Genomic DNA, 23494 nt, shown 5'->3' on the forward strand with positions numbered 1-23494 from the left:
GTGGTGATGGTGGTGGCCCAGGTGGTGGCCCAGGTGGTGGTGGCCCAGGTGGTGGTGGCCCAGGTTGTGGTAGTGGTGGTCGTGGTGGCCCAGGTGGTGGTGGTGGCCCAGGTGATGGCCCAGGTGGTGGTGGCCCAGGTGGTGGCGCAGGCGTTGGTGGTGGTGGCCCAGATGGTGGCCCAGGTGGTGGTGGTGGTGGTTGTGGCCCAGGTGTTGGTGGTGGCCCAGGTGGTGGCCCAGGTGGTTGGTGGTGGTGGTGGTCCAGGTATTGGCGCAGGTGGTGGTTGTGGTGGCCAAGGTGGTGGTGGTGGCCCAGGTTGTGGCCCAGGTGGTGGTGGTGGTGGTGGTGGCCCAGGTGGTGGTGGTGGTGGCCCAGGTGGTGGCCCGGGTGGTGGCCCAGGTGGTGATGTTGGCCCAGGTGGTGGCCCAGGTGGTGGTGGTGGTGGCCCAGGTGGTGGCCCAGGTGGTGGTGGTGGTGATGGCCCATGTGGTGGTGATGACCCATGTGGTGGCCCAGGTGGTGGCCCAGGTGGTTGTTGGTGGCCCAGGTGGTGGTGGTGGCCCAGGATGTGGTGGTGGCCCAGGTGGTGGCCCAGGTGGTGGTGGTAGCCCAGGTGGTGGCCCAGGTGGTGGCCCAGGTGGTGGGCCAGGTTATGGTGGTGGCCCAGGTGGTCGGTGGTGGTGGTGGACCAGTTGGTGGCCCAGGAAGTGGTTGTGGTGGCCCAGGTGGTGGTGGCCCAGGTGGTGGCCCAGGCGGCAGTGGTGGTGGTGGCCCAGGTGGTGGTGGTGGTGGCCCAGGTGGTGGCCCAGATGGTGGTGGTGGGGTAGGTAGTAGCCCAGGTGGTGGTGGTGGCCCAGGTGGTGGTGGCCCAGGTGGTGGTGGCCCAGGTGGTGGTGGTGGTGGTGGTGGCCCAGGTGGTAGCCCAGGTGGTGGTGGTGGTGGCCCAGGTGGTGGTGGTGGTGGCCTAGGTGGTGGTCCAGGTGGTGGTGGTGGTGGTGGCCCAGATGGTGGCCCAGGTGGTGGTGGTGGCCCAGGTGGTAGCCCAGGTGGTGGTGGTGGTGGCCCAGGTGGTGGTGGCCCATGTGGTTGCACAGGTGCTGGTGGTGGTGGCCCAGGTGGTAGCCCAGGTGGTGGTGGTGGTGGCCCAGGTGGTGGTGGTGGTGGCCTAGGTGGTGGTCCAGGTGGTGGTGCTGGTGGTGGCCCAGGTGGTGGCCCAGGTGGTGGTGGTGGCCCAGGTGGTAGCCCAGGTGGTGGTGGTGGTGGTGGTGGCCCAGGTGGTGGTGGTGGTGGTGGTGGTGGCCCAGGTGGTGGCCCAGGTGGTGATGGTGGTGGCCCAGGTGGTGGCCCAGGTGGTGGTGGCCCAGGTGGTGGTGGCCCAGGTTGTGGTAGTGGTGGTCGTGGTGGCCCAGGTGGTGGTGGTGGCCCAGGTGGTGGCCCAGGTGGTGGCCCAGGTGGTGGTGGCCCAGGTAGTGACGGTGGTGGCCCACGTGGTGGCACAGGTGGTGGTGGTGGTTGCCCAGGTGGTGGCCCAGGTGGTGGTGGTGGAAGCCCAGGTGGTGGCCCAGGTGGTGGTGGCCCAGGTAGTGACGGTGGTGGCCCAGGTGGTGGCACAGGTGGTGGTGGTGGCACAGGTAGTGGCCTAGGTGGTGGTGGTGGTGGCCCAGGTGGTGGTGGCCCAGGTGGTGGCCTATTTGGTGGTGGTGGTGGTGGCCCAGGTGGTAGCCCAGGTGGTGGTGGTGGTGGCCCAGGTGGTGGTGGTAGTGATGGCCCATGTGGTGCCCAGGTGGTGGCCCAGGTGGTGGTGGTGGCACAGGTAGTGGCCTAGGTGGTGGTGGTGGTGGCCCAGGTGGTGGTGGCCCAGGTGGTGGCCTATTTGGTGGTGGTGGTGGTGGCCCAGGTGGTAGCCCAGGTGGTGGTGGTGGTGGCCCAGGTGGTGGTGGTGGTGGTGGCCTAGGTGGTGGTCCAGGTGGTGGTGGTGGCCCAGGTGGTGGCCCAGGTGGTAGTGGTGGTGGCCCAGGTGGTGGTGGTGGTGGTGGCCCAGGTGGTGGTGGTGGTGGCCCAGGTAGTGACGGTGGTGGCCCAGGTGGTGGCCCAGGTGGTGGCCCAGGTGGTGGTGGCCCATGTGGTGGCCCAGGTGGTGGTGGCCCAGGTGGTGGCTTGGTGGTGGTGGCCCAGGTGGTGGTGGCCGAGCTGGTGGCCCAGGTGGTGGTAGTCCAAGTGGTGGCCCAGGTGATGGTGGTGGTGGCCCAGCTGGTGGCCCAGGTGGTGGTGGTCCAGGTGGTGGCCCAGGTGATGGTGGTGGTGGCCCAGGTGGTAGCCCAGATGGTGGCCCGGGTGGTGGCCCAGGTGGTGATGGTGGTGGCCCAGGTGGTGGCCCAGGTGGTGGTGGCCCATGTGGTGGCCCAGGTGGTGGTGGTGGTGACCTATGTGGTGCCCAGGTGGTGGTGGCGGTGGCCCAGGTGGTGGCCCAGGTGGTGGTGGTTGTGGCCCAGGTGGTAGCCCAGGTGGTGGTGTGGGCCAGGTGGTGGTGGTGGCCTAGGTGGTGGCCCAGGTGGTGTTTGTGGTGGTGGTGGCCAAGGTGGTGGTGGTGGCCCAGGTGGTGGCCCAGGTGGTGGTGTTGGTGGCACAGGTGGTGGCCCAGGTGGTGGTGGGGGCCCAGGTGGTGGCCGAGGTGGTGGTAGTGGTGGTGGCCCAGGTGGTGGCTCAGGTGGTGGTGGTGGTGGTGGCCCAGGTGGTGGTGGTGGTGGCCCAGGTGGTGGCCCAGGTTGTGGTAGTGGTGGTGGTGGCCCAGGTGGTGGTGGTGGCCCAGGTGGCGGCCCAGGTGGTGGTGATGGTGGCCCAGGTGGTGGTGGTGGTGGCCCAGGTGGTGGCCCAAGTGGTGGTGGTGGTGGCCCAGGTGGTGGCCCAGGTGGTGGTGGCCCAGGTGGTGGTTGCCCAGGTTGTGGTAGTGGTGGTCGTGATGGCCCAGGTGGTGGTGGTGGCCCAGGTGGTGGCCCAGGTGGTGGCCCAGGTGGTGGCGGCCCAGGTAGTCACGGTGGTGGCCCAGGTGGTGGCCCAGGTGGTGGTGGAGGTTACCCAGGTGGTGGCCCAGGTGGTGGTGGTGGTGGCCCAGGTGGTGGCCCAGGTGGTGGTGGCCCAGGTGGTGGCCCAGGTGGTGGTGGTGGCCCAGGTGGTGGTGGCCCAGGTGGTGGCCCAGGTGGTGGTGGTAGCCCAGGTGGTGGCCCAGGTGGTGGCCCAGGTGGTGGGCCAGGTTATGGTGGTGGCCCAGGTGGTCGGTGGTGGTGGTGGACCAGTTGGTGGCCCAGGAAGTGGTTGTGGTGGCCCAGGTGGTGGTGGCCCAGGTGGTGGCCCAGGCGGCAGTGGTGGTGGTGGCCCAGGTGGTGGTGGTGGTGGCCCAGGTGGTGGCCCAGGTGGTGGTGGTGGGGTAGGTAGTAGCCCAGGTGGTGGTGGTGGCCCAGGTGGTGGTGGCCCAGGTGGTGGTGGCCCAGGTGGTGGTGGTGGTGGTGGTGGCCCAGGTGGTAGCCCAGGTGGTGGTGGTGGTGGCCCAGGTGGTGGTGGTGGTGGCCTAGGTGGTGGTCCAGGTGGTGGTGGTGGTGGTGGCCCAGATGGTGGCCCAGGTGGTGGTGGTGGCCCAGGTGGTAGCCCAGGTGGTGGTGGTGGTGGCCCAGGTGGTGGTGGCCCATGTGGTGGCACAGGTGCTGGTGGTGGTGGCCCAGGTGGTAGCCCAGGTGGTGGTGGTGGTTGCCCAGGTGGTGGTGGTGGTGGCCTAGGTGGTGGTCCAGGTGGTGGTGGTGGTGGTGGCCCAGGTGGTGGCCCAGGTGGTGGTGGTGGCCCAGGTGGTAGCCCAGGTGGTGGTGGTGGTGGCCCAGGTGGTGGTGGTGGTGGTGGTGGCCCAGGTGGTGGCCCAGGTGGTGATGGTGGTGGCCCAGGTGGTGGCCCAGGTGGTGGTGGCCCAGGTGGTGGTGGCCCAGGTTGTGGTAGTGGTGGTCGTGGTGGCCCAGGTGGTGGTGGTGGCCCAGGTGGTGGCCCAGGTGGTGGCCCAGGTGGTGGTGGCCCAGGTAGTGACGGTGGTGGCCCAGGTGGTGGCACAGGTGGTGGTGGTGGTTGCCCAGGTTGTGGCCCAGGTGGTGGTGGTAGCCCAGGTGGTGGCCCAGGTGGTGGTGGCCCAGGTGGTGGCCCAGGTGGTGGTGGTGGCCCAGGTGGTGGTGGCCCAGGTGGTGGCCCAGGTGGTGGTGGTAGCCCAGGTGGTGGCCCAGGTGGTGGCCCAGGTGGTGGCCCAGGTGGTTGTGGTGGCCCGGGTGGTCGGTGGTGGTGGTGGACCAGTTGGTGGCCGAGATAGTGGTTGTGGTGGCCCAGGTGGTGGTGGCCCAGGTGGTGGCCCAGGCGGCGGTGGTGGTGGTGGCCCAGGTGGTGGTGGTGGTGGCCCAGGTGGTGGCCCAGGTGGTGGTGGTGGGGTAGGTAGTAGCCCAGGTGGTGGTGGTGGCCCAGGTGGTGGTGGCCCAGGTGGTGGCCCAGGTGGTGGTGGTGGTGGTGGCCCAGGTGGTGGTGGCCTAGGTGGTGGTCCAGGTGGTGGTGGTGGTGGTGGCCCAGGTGGTGGCCCAGGTGGTGGTGGTGGCCCAGGTGGTAGCCCAGGTGGTGGTGGTGGTGGCCCAGGTGGTGGTGGTGGTGGCCCAGGTGGTGGCCCAGGTGGTGGTGGTGGCCCATGTGGTGGCCCAAGTGGTGGTGGCCCAGGTGGTGGCCCAGGTGGTGGTGGCCCAGGTGGTGGCCCAGGTGGTGGTGGTGGCCCAGGTGGTGGTGGCCCAGGTGGTGGCCCAGGTGGTGGTGGTCCAGGTGGTGGCCCAGGTGATGGTGGCCCAGGTGGTGGCCCAGGAGGTGGCCTAGGTGGTGGTGGTGGCCCAGGTGGTGGTGGTGGTGGCCCAGGTGGTAGCCCAGATGGTGGCCCAGGTGGTGGTGTTGGTGGTGGTGGCCCAGGTGGTGATGGTGGTGGCCCAGGTGGTGGCCCAGGTGGTGGTGGCCCAGGTGGTGGTGGCCCAGGTTGTGGTAGTGGTGGTCGTGGTGGCCCAGGTGGTGGTGGTGGCCCAGGTGATGGCCCAGGTGGTGGTGGCCCAGGTGGTGGCGCAGGCGTTGGTGGTGGTGGCCCAGATGGTGGCCCAGGTGGTGGTGGTGGTGGTTGTGGCCCAGGTGTTGGTGGTGGCCCAGGTGGTGGCCCAGGTGGTTGGTGGTGGTGGTGGTCCAGGTATTGGCGCAGGTGGTGGTTGTGGTGGCCAAGGTGGTGGTGGTGGCCCAGGTTGTGGCCCAGGTGGTGGTGGTGGTGGTGGTGGCCCAGGTGGTGGTGGTGGTGGCCCAGGTGGTGGCCCGGGTGGTGGCCCAGGTGGTGATGTTGGCCCAGGTGGTGGCCCAGGTGGTGGTGGTGGTGGCCCAGGTGGTGGCCCAGGTGGTGGTGGTGGTGATGGCCCATGTGGTGGTGATGACCCATGTGGTGGCCCAGGTGGTGGCCCAGGTGGTTGTTGGTGGCCCAGGTGGTGGTGGTGGCCCAGGATGTGGTGGTGGCCCAGGTGGTGGCCCAGGTGGTGGTGGTAGCCCAGGTGGTGGCCCAGGTGGTGGCCCAGGTGGTGGGCCAGGTTATGGTGGTGGCCCAGGTGGTCGGTGGTGGTGGTGGACCAGTTGGTGGCCCAGGAAGTGGTTGTGGTGGCCCAGGTGGTGGTGGCCCAGGTGGTGGCCCAGGCGGCAGTGGTGGTGGTGGCCCAGGTGGTGGTGGTGGTGGCCCAGGTGGTGGCCCAGATGGTGGTGGTGGGGTAGGTAGTAGCCCAGGTGGTGGTGGTGGCCCAGGTGGTGGTGGCCCAGGTGGTGGTGGCCCAGGTGGTGGTGGTGGTGGTGGTGGCCCAGGTGGTGGCCCAGGTGGTGGTGGTGGTGGCCCAGGTGGTGGTGGTGGTGGCCTAGGTGGTGGTCCAGGTGGTGGTGGTGGTGGTGGCCCAGATGGTGGCCCAGGTGGTGGTGGTGGCCCAGGTGGTAGCCCAGGTGGTGGTGGTGGTGGCCCAGGTGGTGGTGGCCCATGTGGTGGCACAGGTGCTGGTGGTGGTGGCCCAGGTGGTAGCCCAGGTGGTGGTGGTGGTGGCCCAGGTGGTGGTGGTGGTGGCCTAGGTGGTGGTCCAGGTGGTGGTGCTGGTGGTGGCCCAGGTGGTGGCCCAGGTGGTGGTGGTGGCCCAGGTGGTAGCCCAGGTGGTGGTGGTGGTGGTGGTGGCCCAGGTGGTGGTGGTGGTGGTGGTGGTGGCCCAGGTGGTGGCCCAGGTGGTGATGGTGGTGGCCCAGGTGGTGGCCCAGGTGGTGGTGGCCCAGGTTGTGGTAGTGGTGGTCGTGGTGGCCCAGGTGGTGGTGGTGGCCCAGGTGGTGGCCCAGGTGGTGGCCCAGGTGGTGGTGGCCCAGGTAGTGACGGTGGTGGCCCACGTGGTGGCACAGGTGGTGGTGGTGGTTGCCCAGGTGGTGGCCCAGGTGGTGGTGGTGGAAGCCCAGGTGGTGGCCCAGGTGGTGGTGGCCCAGGTAGTGACGGTGGTGGCCCAGGTGGTGGCACAGGTGGTGGTGGTGGTTGCCCAGGTGGTGGCCCAGGTGGTGGTGGTAGCCCAGGTGGTGGCCCAGGTGGTGGTGGCCAAGGTGGTGGCCCAGGTGGTGGTGGTAGCCCAGGTGGTGGCCCAGGTGGTTGTGGTGGCCCGGGTGGTCGGTGGTGGTGGTGGACCAGTTGGTGGCCGAGGTAGTGGTTGTGGTGGCCCAGGTGGTGGTGGCCCAGGTGGTGGCCCAGGCGGCGGTGGTGGTGGTGGTGGCCCAGGTGGTGGTGGTGGTGGCCCAGGTGGTGGCCCAGATGGTGGTGGTGGGGTAGGTAGTAGCCCAGGTGGTGGTGGTGGCCCAGGTGGTGGTGGCCCAGGTGGTGGCCCAGGTGGTGGTGGTGGTGGTGGTCCAGGTGGTGGTGGCCTAGGTGGTGGTCCAGGTGGTGGTGGTGGTGGTGGCCCAGGTGGTGGCCCAGGTGGTGGTGGTGGCCCAGGTGGTAGCCCAGGTGGTGGTGGTGGTGGCCCAGGTGGTGGTGGTGGTGGCCCAGGTGGTGGCCCAGGTGGTGGTGGTGGCCCATGTGGTGGCCCAAGTGGTGGTGGCCCAGGTGGTGGCCCAGGTGGTGGTGGCCCAGGTGGTGGCCCAGGTGGTGGTGGTGGCCCAGGTGGTGGTGGCCCAGGTGGTGGCCCAGGTGGTGGTGGTCCAGGTGGTGGCCCAGGTGATGGTGGCACAGGTGGTGGCCCAGGTGGTGGCCCAGGTGGTGGTGGTGGCCCAGGTGGTGGTGGTGGTGGCCCAGGTGGTAGCACAGATGGTGGCCCAGGTGGTGGTGTTGGTGGTGGTGGCCCAGGTGGTGATGGTGGTGGCCCAGGTGGTGGCCCAGGTGGTAGCCCAGGTGGTGGTGGTGGTGGCCCAGGTGGTGGTGGTGGTGGCCCAGGTGGTGGCCCAGGTGGTGGTGGTGGCCCATGTGGTGGCCCAAGTGGTGGTGGCCCAGGTGGTGGCCCAGGTGGTGGTGGCCCAGGTGGTGGCCCAGGTGGTGGTGGTGGCCCAGGTGGTGGTGGCCCAGGTGGTGGCCCAGGTGGTGGTGGTCCAGGTGGTGGCCCAGGTGATGGTGGCCCAGGTGGTGGCCCAGGTGGTGGCCCAGGTGGTGGTGGTGGCCCAGGTGGTGGTGGTGGTGGCCCAGGTGGTAGCCCAGATGGTGGCCCAGGTGGTGGTGTTGGTGGTGGTGGCCCAGGTGGTGATGGTGGTGGCCCAGGTGGTGGCCCAGGTGGTGGTGGCCCAGGTGGTGGTGGCCCAGGTTGTGGTAGTGGTGGTCGTGGTGGCCCAGGTGGTGGTGGTGGCCCAGGTGGTGGCACAGGTGGTGGTGGTGGTTGCCCAGGTGGTGGCCCAGGTGGTGGTGGTAGCCCAGGTGGTGGCCCAGGTGGTGGTGGCCCAGGTGGTGGCCCAGGTGGTGGTGGTAGCCCAGGTGGTGGCCCAGGTGGTGGCCCAGGTGGTGGCCCAGGTGGTTGTGGTGGCCCGGGTGGTCGGTGGTGGTGTTGGACCAGTTGGTGGCCGAGGTAGTGGTTGTGGTGGCCCAGGTGGTGGTGGCCCAGGTGGTGGCCCAGGCGGCGGTGGTGGTGGTGGCCCAGGTGGTGGTGGTGGTGGCCCAGGTGGTGGCCTAGGTGGTGGTGGTGGGGTAGGTAGTAGCCCAGGTGGTGGTGGTGGCACAGGTGGTAGCCCAGGTGGTGGTGGTGGTGGCCCAGGTGGTGGTGGTGGTGGCCCAGGTGGTGGCCCAGGTGTTTGTGGTGGCCCATGTGGTGGCCCAAGTGGTGGTGGCCCAGGTGGTGGTGGCCCAGGTGGTGGCCCAGGTGGTGGTGGTGGCCCAGGTGGTGGTGGCCCAGGTGGTGGCCCAGGTGGTGGTGGTCCAGGTGGTGGCCCAAGTGATGGTGGCCCAGGTGGTGGCCCAGGTGGTGGCCCAGGTGGTGGTGGTGGTGGCCCAGGTGGTAGCCCAGATGGTGGCCCAGGTGGTGGTGTTGGTGGTGGTGGCCCAGGTGGTGATGGTGGTGGCCCAGGTGGTGGCCCAGGTGGTGGTGGCCCAGGTGGTGGTGGCCCAGGTTGTGGTAGTGGTGGTCGTGGTGGCCCAGGTGGTGGTGGTGGCCCAGGTGATGGCCCAGGTGGTGGTGGCCCAGGTGGTGGCGCAGGCGTTGGTGGTGGTGGCCCAGATGGTGGCCCAGGTGGTGGTGGTGGTGGTTGTGGCCCAGGTGTTGGTGGTGGCCCAGGTGGTGGCCCAGGTGGTTGGTGGTGGTGGTGGTCAAGGTATTGGCCCAGGTGGTGGTTGTGGTGGCCAAGGTGGTGGTGGTGGCCCAGGTTGTGGCCCAGGTGGTGGTGGTGGTGGTGGTGGTGGCCCAGGTGGTGGCCCGGGTGGTGGCCCAGGTGGTGGTGTTGGCCCAGGTGGTGGCCCAGGTGGTGGTGGTGGTGGCCCAGGTGGTGGCCCAGGTGGTGGTGGTGGTGATGGCCCATGTGGTGGTGATGGCCCATGTGGTGGCCCAGGTGGTGGCCCAGGTGGTTGTTGGTGGCCCAGGTGGTGGTGGTGGCCCAGGATGTGGTGGTGGTGGTGGCCCAGGTGGTAGCCCAGGTGGTGGTGGTGGTGGCCCAGGTGGTGGCCCAGGTGGTGGTGGTGGTGGCCCAGGTGGTGGCCCAGGTGGTGGTGGTGGTCATGGCCCATGTGGTGGTGATGGCCCATGTGGTGGCCCAGGTGGTGGCCCAGGTGGTGGCGGTGGCCCAGGTGGTGGCCCAGGTGGTGGTGGTGGTGGCCCAAGTGGTAGCCCAGGTGGTGGTGGTGGTGGCCCAGGTGGTGGTGGTGGCCCAGTTGGTGGCCCAGGTGGTGGTGGTGGTGGCCCAGGTAGTCGCCCAGGTGGTGGTGGTGGTGGCCCAGGTGGTGGCCGAGGTGGTGGTGGTTGTGGTAGCCCAGGTGGTGGCCCAGGTGGTGGTGGTGGTGGCCCAGGTGGTGGTGGTGGTATTGGCCCAGGGTAGTGACGGTGGTGGCCCAGGTGGTGGCCCAGGTGGTGGCCCAGGTGGTGGTGGTGGCCCACGTGGTGGTGGTCCAGGTGGTGGCCCAGGTGATGGTGGTGGTGGCCCAGGTGGTGGCCCAGGTGGTGGTGGTGGTGGCCCAGGTGGTGGTGGCCCAGGTGGTAGCCCAGAAGGTGGCCCAGGTGGTGGTGTTGGTGGTGGTGGCCCAGGTGGTGATGGTGGTGGCCCAGGTGGTGACCCAGGTGGTGGTGGCCCATGTGGTGGCCCAGGTGATTGTGGTGGTGGTGGTGGTCATGACCTATGTGGTGCCCAGGTGGTGGTGGCGGTGGCCCAGATGGTGGCCCAGGTGGTGGTGGTTTTGGCCCAGGTGGTAGCCCAGGTGGTGGTGTGGGCCAGGTGGTGGTGGTGGCCTAGGTGGTGGCCCAGGTGGTGGTGGCCCAGGAGGTGGTGGTGGCCCAGGTGGTGGCCGAGGTGGTGGTAGTGGTGGTGGCCCAGGTGGTGGCCCATGTGGTGGTGGTGGTGGCCCAGGTGGTGGCCCAGGTGGTGGTGGTGGTGGCCCAGGCAGTGGCCCAGGCGTTGGTGGTGGTGGCCCAGATGGTGGCCCAGGTGGTGGTGGTGGTTGTGGCCCAGGTGGTGGTGGTGGTGGCCCAGGTGGTGGCCCAGGTGGTCGGTGGTGGTGGTGGACCAGGTGGTGGCCCAGGTGGTGGTTGTGGTGGCCCAGGTGGTGGTGGTGGCCCAGGTGGTGGCCCAGGCGGTGGTGGTGGTGGCCCAGGTGGTGGTGGTGGTGGCCCAGGTGGTGGCCCAGGTGGTGGTGGTAGAGATGGCCCATGTGGTGTCCAGGTGGTGGCCCAGGTGGTGGTGGTGGCACAGGTAGTGGCCTAGGTGGTGGTGGTGGTGGCCCAGGTGGTGGTGGCCCAGGTGGTGGCCCATTTGGTGGTGGTGGTGGCCCAGGTGGTAGCCCAGGTGGTGGTGGTGGTGGCCCAGGTGGTGGTGGTGGTGGCCTAGGTGGTGGTCCAGGTGGTGGTGGTGGCCCAGGTGGTGGCCCAGGTGGTAGTGGCGGTGGCCCAGGTAGTGGCCCATGTGGTGGCCCAGGTGGTGGCCCAGGTGGTGGCCCAGGTGGTGGTGGTGGTGGCCCATGTGGTGGCCCAGGTGGTTGTGGCCCAGGTGGTGGCCCAGGTGGTGGTGGCCCAGGTGGTGGCCCAGGTGGTGGTGGTGGCCCAGGTGGTGGTGGCGCAGCTGGTGGCCCAGCTGGTGGTAGTCCAGGTGGTGGCCCAGGTGATGGTGGTGGTGACCCAGGTGGTAGCCCAGATGGTGGCCCAGGTGGTGGCCCAGGTGGTGATGGTGGTGGCCCAGGTGGTGGCCCAGGTGGTGGTGGCCCATGTGGTGGCCCAGGTGGTGGTGGTGGTGGTGACCTATGTGGTGCCCAGGTGGTGGTGGCGGTGGCCCAGGTGGTGGCCCAGGTGGTGGTGGTGGTGGTTGTGGCCCAGGTGGTAGCCCAGGTGGTGGTGTGGGCCAGGTGGTGGTGGTGGCCTAGGTGGTGGCCCAGGTGGTGTTGGTGGTGGTGGTGGCCAAGGTGGTGGTGGTGGCCCAGGTGGTGGCCGAGGTGGTGGTAGTGGTGGTGGCCCAGGTGGTTGCCCAGGTGGTGGTGGTGGTGGCCCAGGTGGTGGTGGTGGTGGCCCAGGTGGTGGCCCAGGTGGTGGTGGTGGTGGCCCAGGTGGTGGTGGTGGTGGTTGTGGCCCAGGTGGTAGCCCAGGTGGTGGTGTGGGCCAGGTGGTGGTGGTGGCCTAGGTGGTGGCCCAGGTGGTGTTGGTGGTGGTGGTGGCCAAGGTGGTGGTGGTGGCCCAGGTGGTGGCCGAGGTGGTGGTAGTGGTGGTGGCCCAGGTGGTTGCCCAGGTGGTGGTGGTGGTGGCCCAGGTGGTGGCCCAGGTGGTGGCCCAGGTTGTGGTAGTGGTGGTGGTGGTCCAGGTGGTGGTGGTGGCCCAGGTGGCGGCCCAGGTGGTGGTGGTGGTGGCCCAGGTGGTGGTGGTGGTGGCCCAAGTGGTGGCCCAGGTGGTGGTGGTGGTGGTGATGTTGGCCCAGGTGGTGGCCCAGGTGGTGGTGGTGGTGGCCCAGGTTGTGACGGTGGTGGCCCAAGTGGTGGCCCAGGTGGTGGTGGCCCATGTGGTGGCCCAGGTGGTGGTGGTGGTGGCCCAGGTGGTGGCCCAGGTGGTGGTGGTGGTGGTGGTGTTGGCCCAGGTGGTGGCCCAGGTGGTGGTGGTGGTGGCCCAGGTAGTGATGGTGGTGGCCCAGGTGGTGTCCCAGGTGGTGGCCCAGGTGGTGGTGGCCCAGGTGGTGGCCCAGGTGGTGGTGGTGGTGGCCCAGGTGGTGGACCAGGTGGTGGTGGCCCAGGTGGTGGTGGCCCAGGTGGTGGTGGTGGCCCAGGTAGTTGCCCAGGTGGTGGTGGTGGCCCAGGTGATGGTGGCCCAGGTGGTGGCCCAGGTGGTGGTGGTGGTGGCCCAGGTGGTGGTGGTGGTGGCCCAGGTGGTGGCCCAGGTGGTGGTGGTAGTGATGGCCCATGTGGTGCCCAGGTGGTGGCCCAGGTGGTGGTGGTGGCACAGGTAGTGGCCTAGGTGGTGGTGGTGGTGGCCCAGGTGGTGGTGGCCCAGGTGGTGGCCTGTTTGGTGGTGGTGGTGGTGGCCCAGGCGGTAGCCCAGGTGGTGGTGGTGGTGGCCCAGGTGGTGGTGGTGGTGGCCTAGGTGGTGGTCCAGGTGGTGGTGGTGGCCCAGGTGGTGGCCCAGGTGGTAGTGGTGGTGGCCCAGGTGGTGGTGGTGGTGGCCCAGGTGGTGGTGGTGGTGGCCCAGGTAGTGACGGTGGTGGCCCAGGTGGTGGCCCAGGTGGTGGCCCAGGTGGTGGTGGTGGTGGCCCATGTGGTGGCCCAGGTGGTGGTGGCCCAGGTGGTGGCCCAGGTGGTGGTGGCCCAGGTGGTGGTGGCCGAGCTGGTGGCCCAGGTGGTGGTAGTCCAAGTGGTGGCCCAGGTGATGGTGGTGGTGGCCCAGCTGGTGGCCCAGGTGGAGGTGGCCCAGGTGGTAGCCCAGATGGTGGCCCGGGTGGTGGCCTAGGTGGTGATGGTGGTGGCCCAGGTGGTGGCCCAGGTGGTGGTGGCCCATGTGGTGGCCCAGGTGGTGGTGGTGGTGACCTATGTGGTGCCCAGGTGGTGGTGGCGGTGGCCCAGGTGGTGGCCCAGGTGGTGGTGGTTGTGGCCCAGGTGGTAGCCCAGGTGGTGGTGTGGGCCAGGTGGTGGTGGTGGCCTAGGTGGTGGCCCAGGTGGTGTTTGTGGTGGTGGTGGCCAAGGTGGTGGTGGTGGCCCAGGTGGTGGCCCAGGTGGTGGTGGTGGTGGCACAGGTGGTGGCCCAGGTGGTGGTGGGGGACCAGGTGGTGGCCGAGGTGGTGGTGATGGTGGCCCAGGTGGTGGTGGTGGTGGCCCAGGTGGTGGCCCAAGTGTTGGTGGTGGTGGCCCAGGTGGTGGCCCAGGTGGTGGCTCAGGTGGTGGTGGTGGTGGTGGCCCAGATGGTGGTGGTGGTGGCCCAGGTGGTGGCCCAGGTTGTGGTAGTGGTGGTGGTGGCCCAGGTGGTGGTGGTGGCCCAGGTGGCGGCCCAGGTGGTGGTGATGGTGGCCCAGGTGGTGGTGGTGGTGGCCCAGGTGGTGGCCCAAGTGGTGGTGGTCGTGGCCCAGGTGGTGGCCCAGGTGGTGGTGGTGGTGGTGGTGTTGGCCCAGGTGGTGGCCCAGGTGGTGGTAATGGTGGCCCAGGTGGGGGCCCAGGTGGTGGTGGTGGTGGCCCAGGTGGTGGCCCAGGTGGTGGTGGTGGTGGCCCAGGTGGTGGCCCAGGTGGTGGTGGCCCAGGTGGTGGTGGCCCAGGTGGTGGTGGTGGCCCAGGTAGTTGCCCAGGTAGTGGTGGTGGCCCAGGTGATGGTGGCCCAGGTGGTGGCCCAGGTGGTGGTGTTGGTGGCCCAGGTGGTGGTGGTGGTGGCCCAGGTGGTGGCCGAGGTGGTGGTGGTAGTGATGGCCCATGTGGTGCCCAGGTGGTGGCCCAGGTGGTGGCACAGGTAGTGGCCTAGGTGGTGGTGGTGGTGGCCCAGGTGGTGGTGGCCCAGGTGGTGGCCTATTTGGTGGTGGTGGTGGCCCAGGTGGTAGCCCAGGTGGTGGTGGTGGTGGCCCAGGTGGTGGTGGTGGTGGCCTAGGTGGTGGTCCAGGTGGTGGTGGTGGCCCAGGTGGTGGCCCAGGTGGTAGTGGTGGTGGCCCAGCTGGTGGTGGTGGTGGTGGCCCAGGTGGTGGTGGTGGTGGCCCAGGTAGTGACGGTGGTGGCCCAGGTGGTGGCCCAGGTGGTGGCCCAGGTGGTGGCCCAGGTGGTGGTGGCCCAGGTGGTGGCCCAGGTGGTGGTGGCCCAGGTGGTGGCCCAGGTGGTGGTGGTGGCCCAGGTGGTGGTGGCCGAGCTGGTGGCCCAGGTGGTGGTGGTCAAGGTGGTGGCCCAGGTGATGGTGGTGGTGGCCCAGCTGGTGGCCCAGGTGGTGGTGATCCAGGTGGTGGCCCAGGTGATGGTGGTGGTGGCCCAGGTGGTAGCCCAGATGGTGGCCCGGGTGGTGGCCCAGGTGGTGATGGTGGTGGCCCAGGTGGTGGCCCAGGTGGTGGTGGCCCATGTGGTGGCCCAGGTGGTGGTGGTGGTGACCTATGTGGTGCCCAGGTGGTGGTGGCGGTGGCCCAGGTGGGGGCCCGGGTGGTGGTGGTTGTGGCCCAGGTGGTAGCCCAGGTGGTGGTGTGGGACAGGTGGTGGTGGTGGCCTAGGTGGTGGCCCAGGTGGTGTTTGTGGTGGTGGTGGCCAAGGTGGTGGTGGTGGCCCAGGTGGTGGCCCAGGTGGTGGTGGTGGTGGCACAGGTGGTGGCCCAGGTGGTGGTGGTGGCCCAGGTGGTGGCCGAGGTGGTGGTAGTGGTGGTGGCCCAGGTGGTGGCTCAGGTGGTGGTGGTGGCCCAGGTGGTGGTGGTGGTGGCCCAGGTGGTGGCCCAGGTTGTGGTAGTGGTGGTGGTGGCCCGGGTGGTGGTGGTGGCCCAGGTGGCGGCCCAGGTGGTGGTGATGGTGGCCCAGGTGGTGGTGGTGGTGGCCCAGGTGGTGGCCCAAGTGTTGGTGGTGGTGGCCCAGGTGGTGGCCCAGGTGGTGGTGGTGGTGGTGGTGTTGGCGCAGGTGGTGGCCCAGGTGGTGGTGGTGGTGGCCCAGGTAGTGACGGTGGTGGCCCAGGTGGTGGCCCATGTGGGGGCCCAGGTGGTGGTGGTGGTGGCCCAGGTGGTGGCCCAGGTGGTGGTGGTGGTGGCCCAGGTGGTGGCCCAGGTGGTGGTGGTGGTGGTGGTCCAGGTGGTGGTCCAGGTGGTGGCCCAGGCGTTGGTGGTGGTGGCCCAGGTGGTGGTAGTGGTGGTTGTAGCCCAGGTGGTGGTGGTGGTGGCCCAGGTGGTGGAGGTGGCCCAGGTAGTGGCCCAGGTGGTGGTGCTGGCCCAGGTAGTGGCCCAGGTGGTGGTGGTGGTGGCCCAGGTGGTGGTGGTGGTGGCCCAGGTGGTAGTGGACTAGGTGGTGGTCCAGTTGGTGGTGGTGGTGGTAGTGGCCCAGGTGGTGGCCCAGGTGGGTGGCCCAGGTGGTGGTGGTGGACCAGGTGGTGGTGGTTGTGGCCCCGGTATTGACGGTGGTGGCCCAGGTGGTGGCCCAGGTGGTTGTGGTGGCCCAGGTGGTGGTGGTCCAGGTGGTGGCCCAGGTGATGGTGGTGGTGGCCGAGGTGGTGGTGGCCCAGGTGGTGGTGGCCCAGGTGGTGGCCCAGGTGGTGGCCCAGATGGTGGCCCAGGTGTTGGTGGTGGTGGCCCAGTTGGTGATGGTGGTGGCCCAGGTGGTGGTGGTGGCCCATATGGTGACCCAGGTGGTGGTGGTGGTGACCCATGTGGTGCCCAGGTGGTGGTGGCGGTGGCCCAGGTGTTGGCCCAGGTGGTGGTGGTTGTGGCCCAGTTGGTGGCCCAGGTGGTGGTGTGGGGCATGTGGTGGTGGTAGCCTAGGTGGTGGCCCAGGTGGTGGCCCAGGTGGTGGTGGCCCAGGTGGTGGCCCAGGTGGTGGTGGTGGCCTAGGTGGTGGCCCAGGTGGTGGTGGTGGCCCAGGTGGTGGCCCAGGTGGTGGTGGTGGTGGTGGTGGTGGTGGCCCAGGTGGTGGTGGTGGTGGCCCAGGTGGTGGAGGTGGCCCAGGTAGTGGCTCAGGTTGTGGTGCTGGCCCAGGTAGTGGCCCAGGCAGTGGCCCAGGTGGTGGTGGTGGTGGTGGCCCAGGTGGTGGTGGTCGTGGCCCAGGTGGTGGTGCTGGTGGCCCAGGTGGTGGTGGTGGTGGTGGTGACCTATGTGGTGCCCAGGTGGTGGTGGTGGTGGAAGTGGCCCAGGTGGTGGTGGTGGTGGTGGTGGCCCAGTTGGGTGGCCCAGGTGGTAGTGGTGGCCCAGGTGGTGGTGGTTGTGGCCCAGGTAGTGACGGTGGTGGCCCAGGTGGTGGCCCAGGTGGTGGTGGTGGTCCAGGTGGTGGCCCAGATGGTGGCCCAGGTGTTGGTGGTGGTGGCCCAGTTGGTGATGGTGGTGGCCCAGGTGGTGGTGGTGGCCCATATGGTGACCCAGGTGGTGGTGGTGGTGACCCATGTGGTGCCCAGGTGGTGGTGGCGGTGGCCCAGGTGTTGGCCCAGGTGGTGGTGGTTGTGGCCCAGTTGGTGGCCCAGGTGGTGGTGTGGGGCATGTGGTGGTGGTAGCCTAGGTGGTGGCCCAGGTGGTGGCCCAGGTGGTGGTGGCCCAGGTGGTGGCCCAGGTGGTGGTGGTGGCCTAGGTGGTGGCCCAGGTGGTGGTGGTGGCCCAGGTGGTGGCCCAGGTGGTGGTGGTGGTGGTGGCCCAGGTGGTGGTGGTGGTGGCCCAGGTGGTGGAGGTGGCCCAGGTAGTGGCTCAGGTTGTGGTGCTGGCCCAGGTAGTGGCCCAGGTAGTGGCCCAGGTGGTGGTGGTGGTGGTGGCCCAGGTGGTGGTGGTCGTGGCCCAGGTGGTGGTGCTGGTGGCCCAGGTGGTGGTGGTGGTGGTGGTGACCTATGTGGTGCCCAGGTGGTGGTGGTGGTGGAAGTGGCCCAGGTGATGGTGGTGGTGGTGGTGGCCCAGTTGGGTGGCCCAGGTGGTAGTGGTGGCCCAGGTGGTGGTGGTTGTGGCCCAGGTAGTGACGGTGGTGGCCCAGGTGGTGGCCCAGGTGGTGGTGGTGGTCCAGGTGGTGGCCCAGGTGATGGTGGTGGTGGCCCAGGTGGTGGTGGCCCAGGTGGTGGCCCAGGTGGTGGCCCAGATGGTGGCCCAGGTGTTGGTGGTGGTGGCCCAGGTGGTGATGGTGGTGGCCCAGGTGGTGGTGGTGGCCCATGTGGTGACCCAAGTGGTCGTGGTGGTGGTGGTGACCCATGTGGTGCCCAGGTGGTGGTGGCAGTAGCCCAGGTGGTGGCCCAGGTGGTGGTGGCAGTGGCCCAGGTGGTGGCCCAGGTGGTGGTGGTTGTTGCCCAGGTGGTGGCCCAGGTGGTGGCCCAGGTGGTGGTGTGGGGCAGTTGGTGGTGGTAGCCTAGGTGGTGGCCCAGGTGGTGTTGGTGGTGGTGGCCAAGGTGGTGGTGGTGGCCCAGGTGGTGGCCCAGGTGGTGGTGGTGGCCCAGGTGGTGGCCCAGGTGGTGGTGGTGGTGGTGGCCCAGGTGGTGGCCCAGGTGGTAGGCCAGGTGGTTGTGGCCCAGGTGGTGGTGGCCTAGGTGGTGGTCCAGTTGGTGGTGATGGTGGCCCAGGCGGTGGCCCAGGTGGTGGTGGTGGCCCAGGTGGTGGTGGTTGTGGCCCAGGTAGTGACGGTGGTGGCCCAGGTGGTGGCCCAGGTGGTGGTGGTGGCCCAGGTGGTGGTGGTCCAGGTGTTGGCCCAGGTGATGGTGGTGGTGGCCCAGGTGGTGGTGGCCCAGGTGGTGGCCCAGGTGGTGGTTGTGGTGGCCCAGATGGTGGCCCAGGTGGTGGTGGTGGTGGCCCAGGTGGTGGTGGTGGTGGCCCAGGTGGTGGCCCAGGTTGTGGTAGTGGTGGTGGTGGCCCAGGTGGTGGTGGTGGCCCAGGTGGCGGCCCAGGTGGTGGTGATGGTGGCCAAGGTGGTGGTGGTGGTGGCCCAGGTGGTGGCCCAGGTGGTGGTGGTGGTGGTGTTGGCCCAGGTGGTGGCCCAGGTGGTGGCCCAGGTGGTGGTGGTGGTGGCCCAGGTAATTACGGTGGTGGCCCAGGTGGTGGCCCAGGTGGTGGCCCAGGTGGTGGTGGCCCATGTGGTGGCCCAGGTGGTGGTGGTGGTGGCCCAGGTGGTGGCCCAGGTGGTGGTGGTGGTGTTGGCCCAGGTGGTGGCCCAGGTGGTGGTGGTGGTGGCCCAGGTAGTGACGGTGGTGGCCCAGGTGGTGGCCCAGGTGGTGGCCCAGGTGGTGGTGGTGGTGGCCCAGGTGGTGGCCCAGGTGGTGGTGGTGGTGGCCCAGGTGGTGGCCCAGGTGGTGGTGGCCCAGGTGGTGGTGGCCCAGGTGGTGGTGGCCCAGGTGGTGGTGGTGGCCCAGGTAGTTGCCCAAGTGGTGGTGGTGGCCCAGGTGATGGTGGCCTAGGTGGTGGCCCAGGTGGTGGTGGTGGTGGCCCAGGTGGTGGTGGTGGTGGCCCAGGTGGTGGCCCAGGTGGTGGTGGTAGTGGTGGCCCATGTGGTGCCCAGGTGGTGGCCCAGGTGGTGGTGGGGGCACAGGTAGTGGCCTAGGTGGTGGTGGTGGTGGCCCAGGTGGTGGTGGCCCAGGTGGTGGCCTATTTGGTGGTGGTGGCCCAGGTGGTAGCCCAGGTGGTGGTGGCCCAGGTGGTGGTGGTGGTGGCCTAGGTGGTGGTCCAGGTGGTGGTGGTGGCCCAGGTGGTGGCCCAGGTGGTAGTGGTGGTGGCCCAGGTGGTGGTGGTGGCCCAGGTGGTGGTGGTGGTGGCCCAGGTAGTGACGGTGGTTGCCCAGGTGGTGGCCCAGTTGGTGGCCCAGGTGGTGGTGGTGGTGGCCCATGTGGTGGCCCTGGTGGTGGTGGCCCAGGTGGTGGCCCAGGTGGTGGTGGCCCAGGTGGTGGCCCAGGTGGTGGTGGTGGTGGCCCAGGTGGTGGTGGCCGAGCTGGTGGCCCAGGTGCTGGTGGTCCAGGTGGTGGCCCAGGTGATGGTGGTGGTGGCCCAGCTGGTGGCCCAGGTGGTGGTGGTCCAGGTGGTGGCCCAGGTGATGGTGGTGGTGGCCCAGGTGGTAGCCCAGATGGTGGCCCGGGTGGTGGCCCAGGTGGTGATGGTGGTGGCCCAGGTGGTGGCCCAGGTGGTGGTGGCCCATGTGGTGGCCCAGGTGGTGGTGGTGGTGGTGGTGACCTATGTGGTGCCCAGGTGGTGATGGCAGTGGCCCAGGTGGTGGCCCAGGTGATGTTGGTTGTGGCCCAGGTGGTAGCCCAGGTGGTGGTGTGGGCCAGGTGGTGGTGGTGGCCTAGGTGGTGGCCCAGGTGGTGTTTGTGGTGGTGGTGGCCAAGGTGGTGGTGGTGGCCCAGGTGGTGGCCCAGGTGGTGGTGGTGGTGGCACAGGTGGTGGCCCAGGTGGTGGTGGTGGCCCAGGTGGTGGCCGAGGTGGTGGTAGTGGTGGTGGCCCAGGTGGTGGCTCAGGTGGTGGTGGTGGTGGTGGTGGCCCAGGTGGTGGTGGTGGTGGCCCAGGTGGTGGCCCAAGTGGTGGTGGTGGTGGCCCAGGTGGTGGCCCAGGTGGTGGTGGTGGTGGTGGTGTTGGCCCAGGTGGTGGCCCAGGTGGTGGTGGTGGTGGCCCAGGTAGTGACGGTGGTGGCCCAGGTGGTGGCCCAGGTGGGGGCCCAGGTGGTGGTGGTGGTGGCCCAGGTGGTGGCCCAGGTGGTGGTGGTGGTGGCCCAGGTGGTGGCCCAGGTGGTGGTGGCCCAGGTGGTGGTGGTGGCCAAGGTAGTTGCCCAAGTGGTGGTGGTGGCCCAGGTGATGGTGGCCCAGGTGGAGGCCCAGGTGGTGATGGTGGTGGCCCAGGTGGAGGCCCAGGTGGTGATGGTGGTGGCCCAGGTGGTAGCCCAGGTGGTGATGGTGGTGGCCCAGGTGGTGGTGGTGGTGGCCTAGGTGGTGGTCCAGGTGGTGGTGGTGGCCCAGGTGGTGGTGGCCCAGGTGGTAGCCCAGGTGGTGGTGGTGGTCCAGGTGGTGGCCCAGGCATTGGTGGTGGTGGCCCAGGTGGTGGTAGTGGTGGTTGTGGCCCAGGTGGTGGTGGTGGTGGCCCAGGTGGTGGTTGTGGCCCAGGTAGTGGCCCAGGTGGTGGTGCTGGCCCAGGTAATGGCCCAGGTGGTGGTGGTGGTGGACCAGGTGGTGGTGGTGGTGGTGGTCCAGGTGGTGGCCCAGGCGTTGGTGGTGGTGGCCCAGGTGGTGGTAGTGGTGGTTGTGGCCCAGGTGGTGGTGGTGGTGGCCCAGGTGGTGGAGGTGGCCCAGGTAGTGGCCCAGGTGGTGGTGCTGGCCCAGGTAGTGGCACAGGTGGTGGTGGTGGTGGCCCAGGTGGTGGTGGTGGTGGCCCAGGTTGTGGTGGACTAGGTGGTGGTCCAGTTGGTGGTGGTGGTGGTGGTAGTGACCCAGGTGGTGGCCCAGGTGGGTGGCCCAGGTGGTGGTGGTGGACCAGGTGGTGGTGGTTGTGGCCCAGGTAGTGACGGTGGTGGCCCAGGTGGTGGCCCAGGTGGTGGTGGTGGCCCAGGTGGTGGTGGCCCAGGTGGTGGCCCAGGTGGTGGCCCAGATGGTGGCCCAGGTGTTGGTGGTGGTGGCCCAGTTGGTGATGGTGGTGGCCCAGGTGGTGGTGGTGGCCCATATGGTGACCCAGGTGGTGGTGGTGGTGACCCATGTGGTGCCCAGGTGGTGGTGGTCGTGGTGGCGGTGGCCCAGGTGGTGGCCCAGGTGGTGGTGTGGGGCATGTGGTGGTGGTAGCCTAAGTGGTGGCTCAGGTGGTGTTGGTGGTGGTGGCCAAGGTGGTGGTGGTGGCCCAGGTGGTGGCCCAGGTGGTGGTGGCCCAGGTGGTGGCCCAGGTGGTGGTGGTGGCCCGGGTGGTGGCCCAGGTGGTGGTGGTGGCCCAGGTGGTGGCCCAGGTGGTGGTGGTGGTGGTGGTGGTGGCCCAGGTGGTGGTGGTGGTGGCCCAGGTGGTGGAGGTGGCCCAGGTAGTGGCTCAGGTGGTGGTGCTGGCCCAGGTAGTGGCCCAGGTGGTGGTGGTGGTGGTGGCCCAGGTGGTGGTGGTGGTGGCCCCGGTGGTGGTGGTGGAGGTGGCCCAGGTGATGGTGGTGGTGGTGGTGACCTATGTGGTGCCCAGGTGGTGGTGGTGGTGGTAGTGGCCCAGGTGGTGGTGGTGGTGGCCCAGGTGGGTGGCCCAGGTGGTGGTGGTGGCCCAGGTGGTGGTGGTTGTGGCCCAGGTAGTGACGGTGGTGGCCCAGGTGGTGGCCCAGGTGGTGGTGGTGGCCCAGGTGGTGGTGGCCCAGGTGGTGGTGGCCCAGGTGGTGGCCCAGGTGGTGGCCCAGATGGTGGCCCAGGTGTTGGTGGTGGTGGCCCAGGTGGTGATGGTGGTGGCCCAGGTGGTGGTGGTGGCCCATGTGGTGACCCAGGTGGTGGTGACCCATGTGGTGCCCAGGTGGTGGTGGCAGTAGCCCAGGTGGTGGCCCAGGTGGTGGTGGCAGTGGCCCAGGTGGTGGCCCAGGTGGTGGTGGTGGCCCAGGTGGTGGCCCAGGTGGTGGTGGTTGTGGTGGTGGCCCAGGTGGTGGCCCAGGTGGTAGGCCAGGTGGTTGTGGCCCAGGTGGTGGTGGCCTAGGTGGTGGTCCAGTTGGTGGTGATGGTGGCCCAGGCGGTGGCCCAGGTGGTGGTGGTGGTGGCCCAGGTGGTGGTGGTGGTGGCCCAGGTTGTGGTGGACTAGGTGGTGGTCCAGTTGGTGGTGGTGGTGGTAGTGGCCCAGGTGGTGGCCCAGGTGGGTGGCCCAGGTGGTGGTGGTGGACCAGGTGGTGGTGGTTGTGGCCCAGGTAGTGACGGTGGTGGCCCAGGTGGTGGCCCAGGTGGTCGGTGGTGGCCCAGGTGGTGGTGGCCCAGGTGGTGGCCCAGGTGGTGGCCCAGATGGTGGCCCAGGTGTTGGTGGTGGTGGCCCAGTTGGTGATGGTGGTGGCCCAGGTGGTGGTGGTGGCCCATATGGTGACCCAGGTGGTGGTGGTGGTGACCCATGTGGTGCCCAGGTGGTGGTGGCGGTGGCCCAGGTGGTGGTCCAGTTGGTGGTGATGGTGGCCCAGGCGGTGGCCCAGGTGGTGGTGGTGGCCCAGGTGGTGGTGGTGGTGGCCCAGGTAGTGACGGTGGTGGCCCAGGTGGTGGCCCAGGTGGTGGTGGTGGTTGCCCAGGTGTTGGCCCAGGTGGTGGTGGTGGTGGTCCAGGTGGTGGCCCAGGTGGTGGTGGTGGTGGCCCAGGTGGTGGTGGTGGTGGCCCAGGTGGTGGTGGCCCAGGTGGTGGCCCAGGTGGTGGTCGTGGCCCAGGTGGTAGCCCAGGTGGTGGCCCAGGTGGTGGCCCAGGTGGTGGTGGTGGCCCAGGTGGTGGTGGCCCAGGTGGTGGCCCAGCTGGTGGCCCAGGTGGTGGTGGTGGCCCAGGTAGTCTCCCAGGTGGTGGTGGTGGTGGCCCAGGTGGTGGTGGTTGTGGTGGCCCAGGTGGTGGTGGTTGTGGTGGCCCAGGTGGTGGTGGTGGTGGCCCAGGTAGTGACGGTGGTGGCCCAAGTGGTGGCCCTGGTGGTGGCCCAGGTGGTGGCCCAGGTGGTGGTGGTGGCCCAGGTGATGGCCCAGGTGGTGGTGGTCCAGGTGGTGGCCCAGGTGATGGTGGTGGTGGCCCAGGTGGTGGCCCAGGTGGTGGTGGCCCAGGTGGTGGCCTATTTGGTGGTAGTGGTGGTGGCCCAGGTGGTAGTCCAGGTGGTGGTGGTGGTGGCCCAGGTGGTGGTGGTGGTGGCCTAGGTGGTGGTCCAGGTGGTGGTGGTGGCCCAGGTGGTGGCCCAGGTGGTAGTGGTGGTGGCCCAGGTGGTGGTGGTGGTGGTGGCCCAGGTGGTGGTGGTGGTGGCCCAGGTAGTGACGGTGGTGGCCCAGGTGGTGGCCCAGGTGGTGGTGGTGGTGGCCCATGTGGTGGCCCAGGTGGTGGTGGCCCAGGTGGTGGCCCAGGTGGTGGTGGCCCAGGTGGTGGCCCAGGTGGTGGTGGTGGCCCAGGTGGTGGTGGCCGAGCTGGTGGCCCAGTTGGTGGTGGTCCAGGTGGTGGCCCAGGTGATGGTGGTGGCCCAGCTGGTGGCCCAGGTGGTGGTGGTCCAGGTGGTGGCCCAGGTGATGGTGGTGGTGGCCCAGGTGGTAGCCCAGATGGTGGCCCGGGTGGTGGCCCAGGTTGTGATGGTGGTGGCCCAGGTGGTGGCCCAGGTGGTGGTGGCCCATGTGGTGGCCCAGGTGGTGGTGGTGGTGGTGGTGACCTATGTGGTGCCCAGGTGGTGATGGCGGTGGCCCAGGTGGTGGCCCAGGTGGTGGTGGTTGTGGCCCAGGTGGTAGCCCAGGTGGTGGTGTGGGCCAGGTGGTGGTGGTGGCCTAGGTGGTGGCCCAGGTGGTGTTTGTGGTGGTGGTGGCCAAGGTGGTGGTGGCGGCCCAGGTGGTGGCCCAGGTGGTGGTGGTGGTGGCACAGGTGGTGGCCCAGGTGGTGGTGGTGGCCCAGGTGGTGGCCGAGGTGGTGGTAGTGGTGGTGGCCCAGGTGGTGGCTCAGGAGGTGGTGGTGGTGGCCCAGGTGGTGGTGGTGGTGGCCCAGGTGGTGGCCCAGGTGGTGGCCCAGGTGGTGGTGGTGGTGGTGGTGTTGGCCCAGGTGGTGGCCCAGGTGGTGGCCCAGGT

This window comes from Lampetra planeri, chromosome 61 (genome assembly GCF_965212315.1).
Source record: "Lampetra planeri chromosome 61, kcLamPlan1.2.h2, whole genome shotgun sequence".
Taxonomy (NCBI): Eukaryota; Metazoa; Chordata; class Hyperoartia; order Petromyzontiformes; family Petromyzontidae; genus Lampetra; species Lampetra planeri.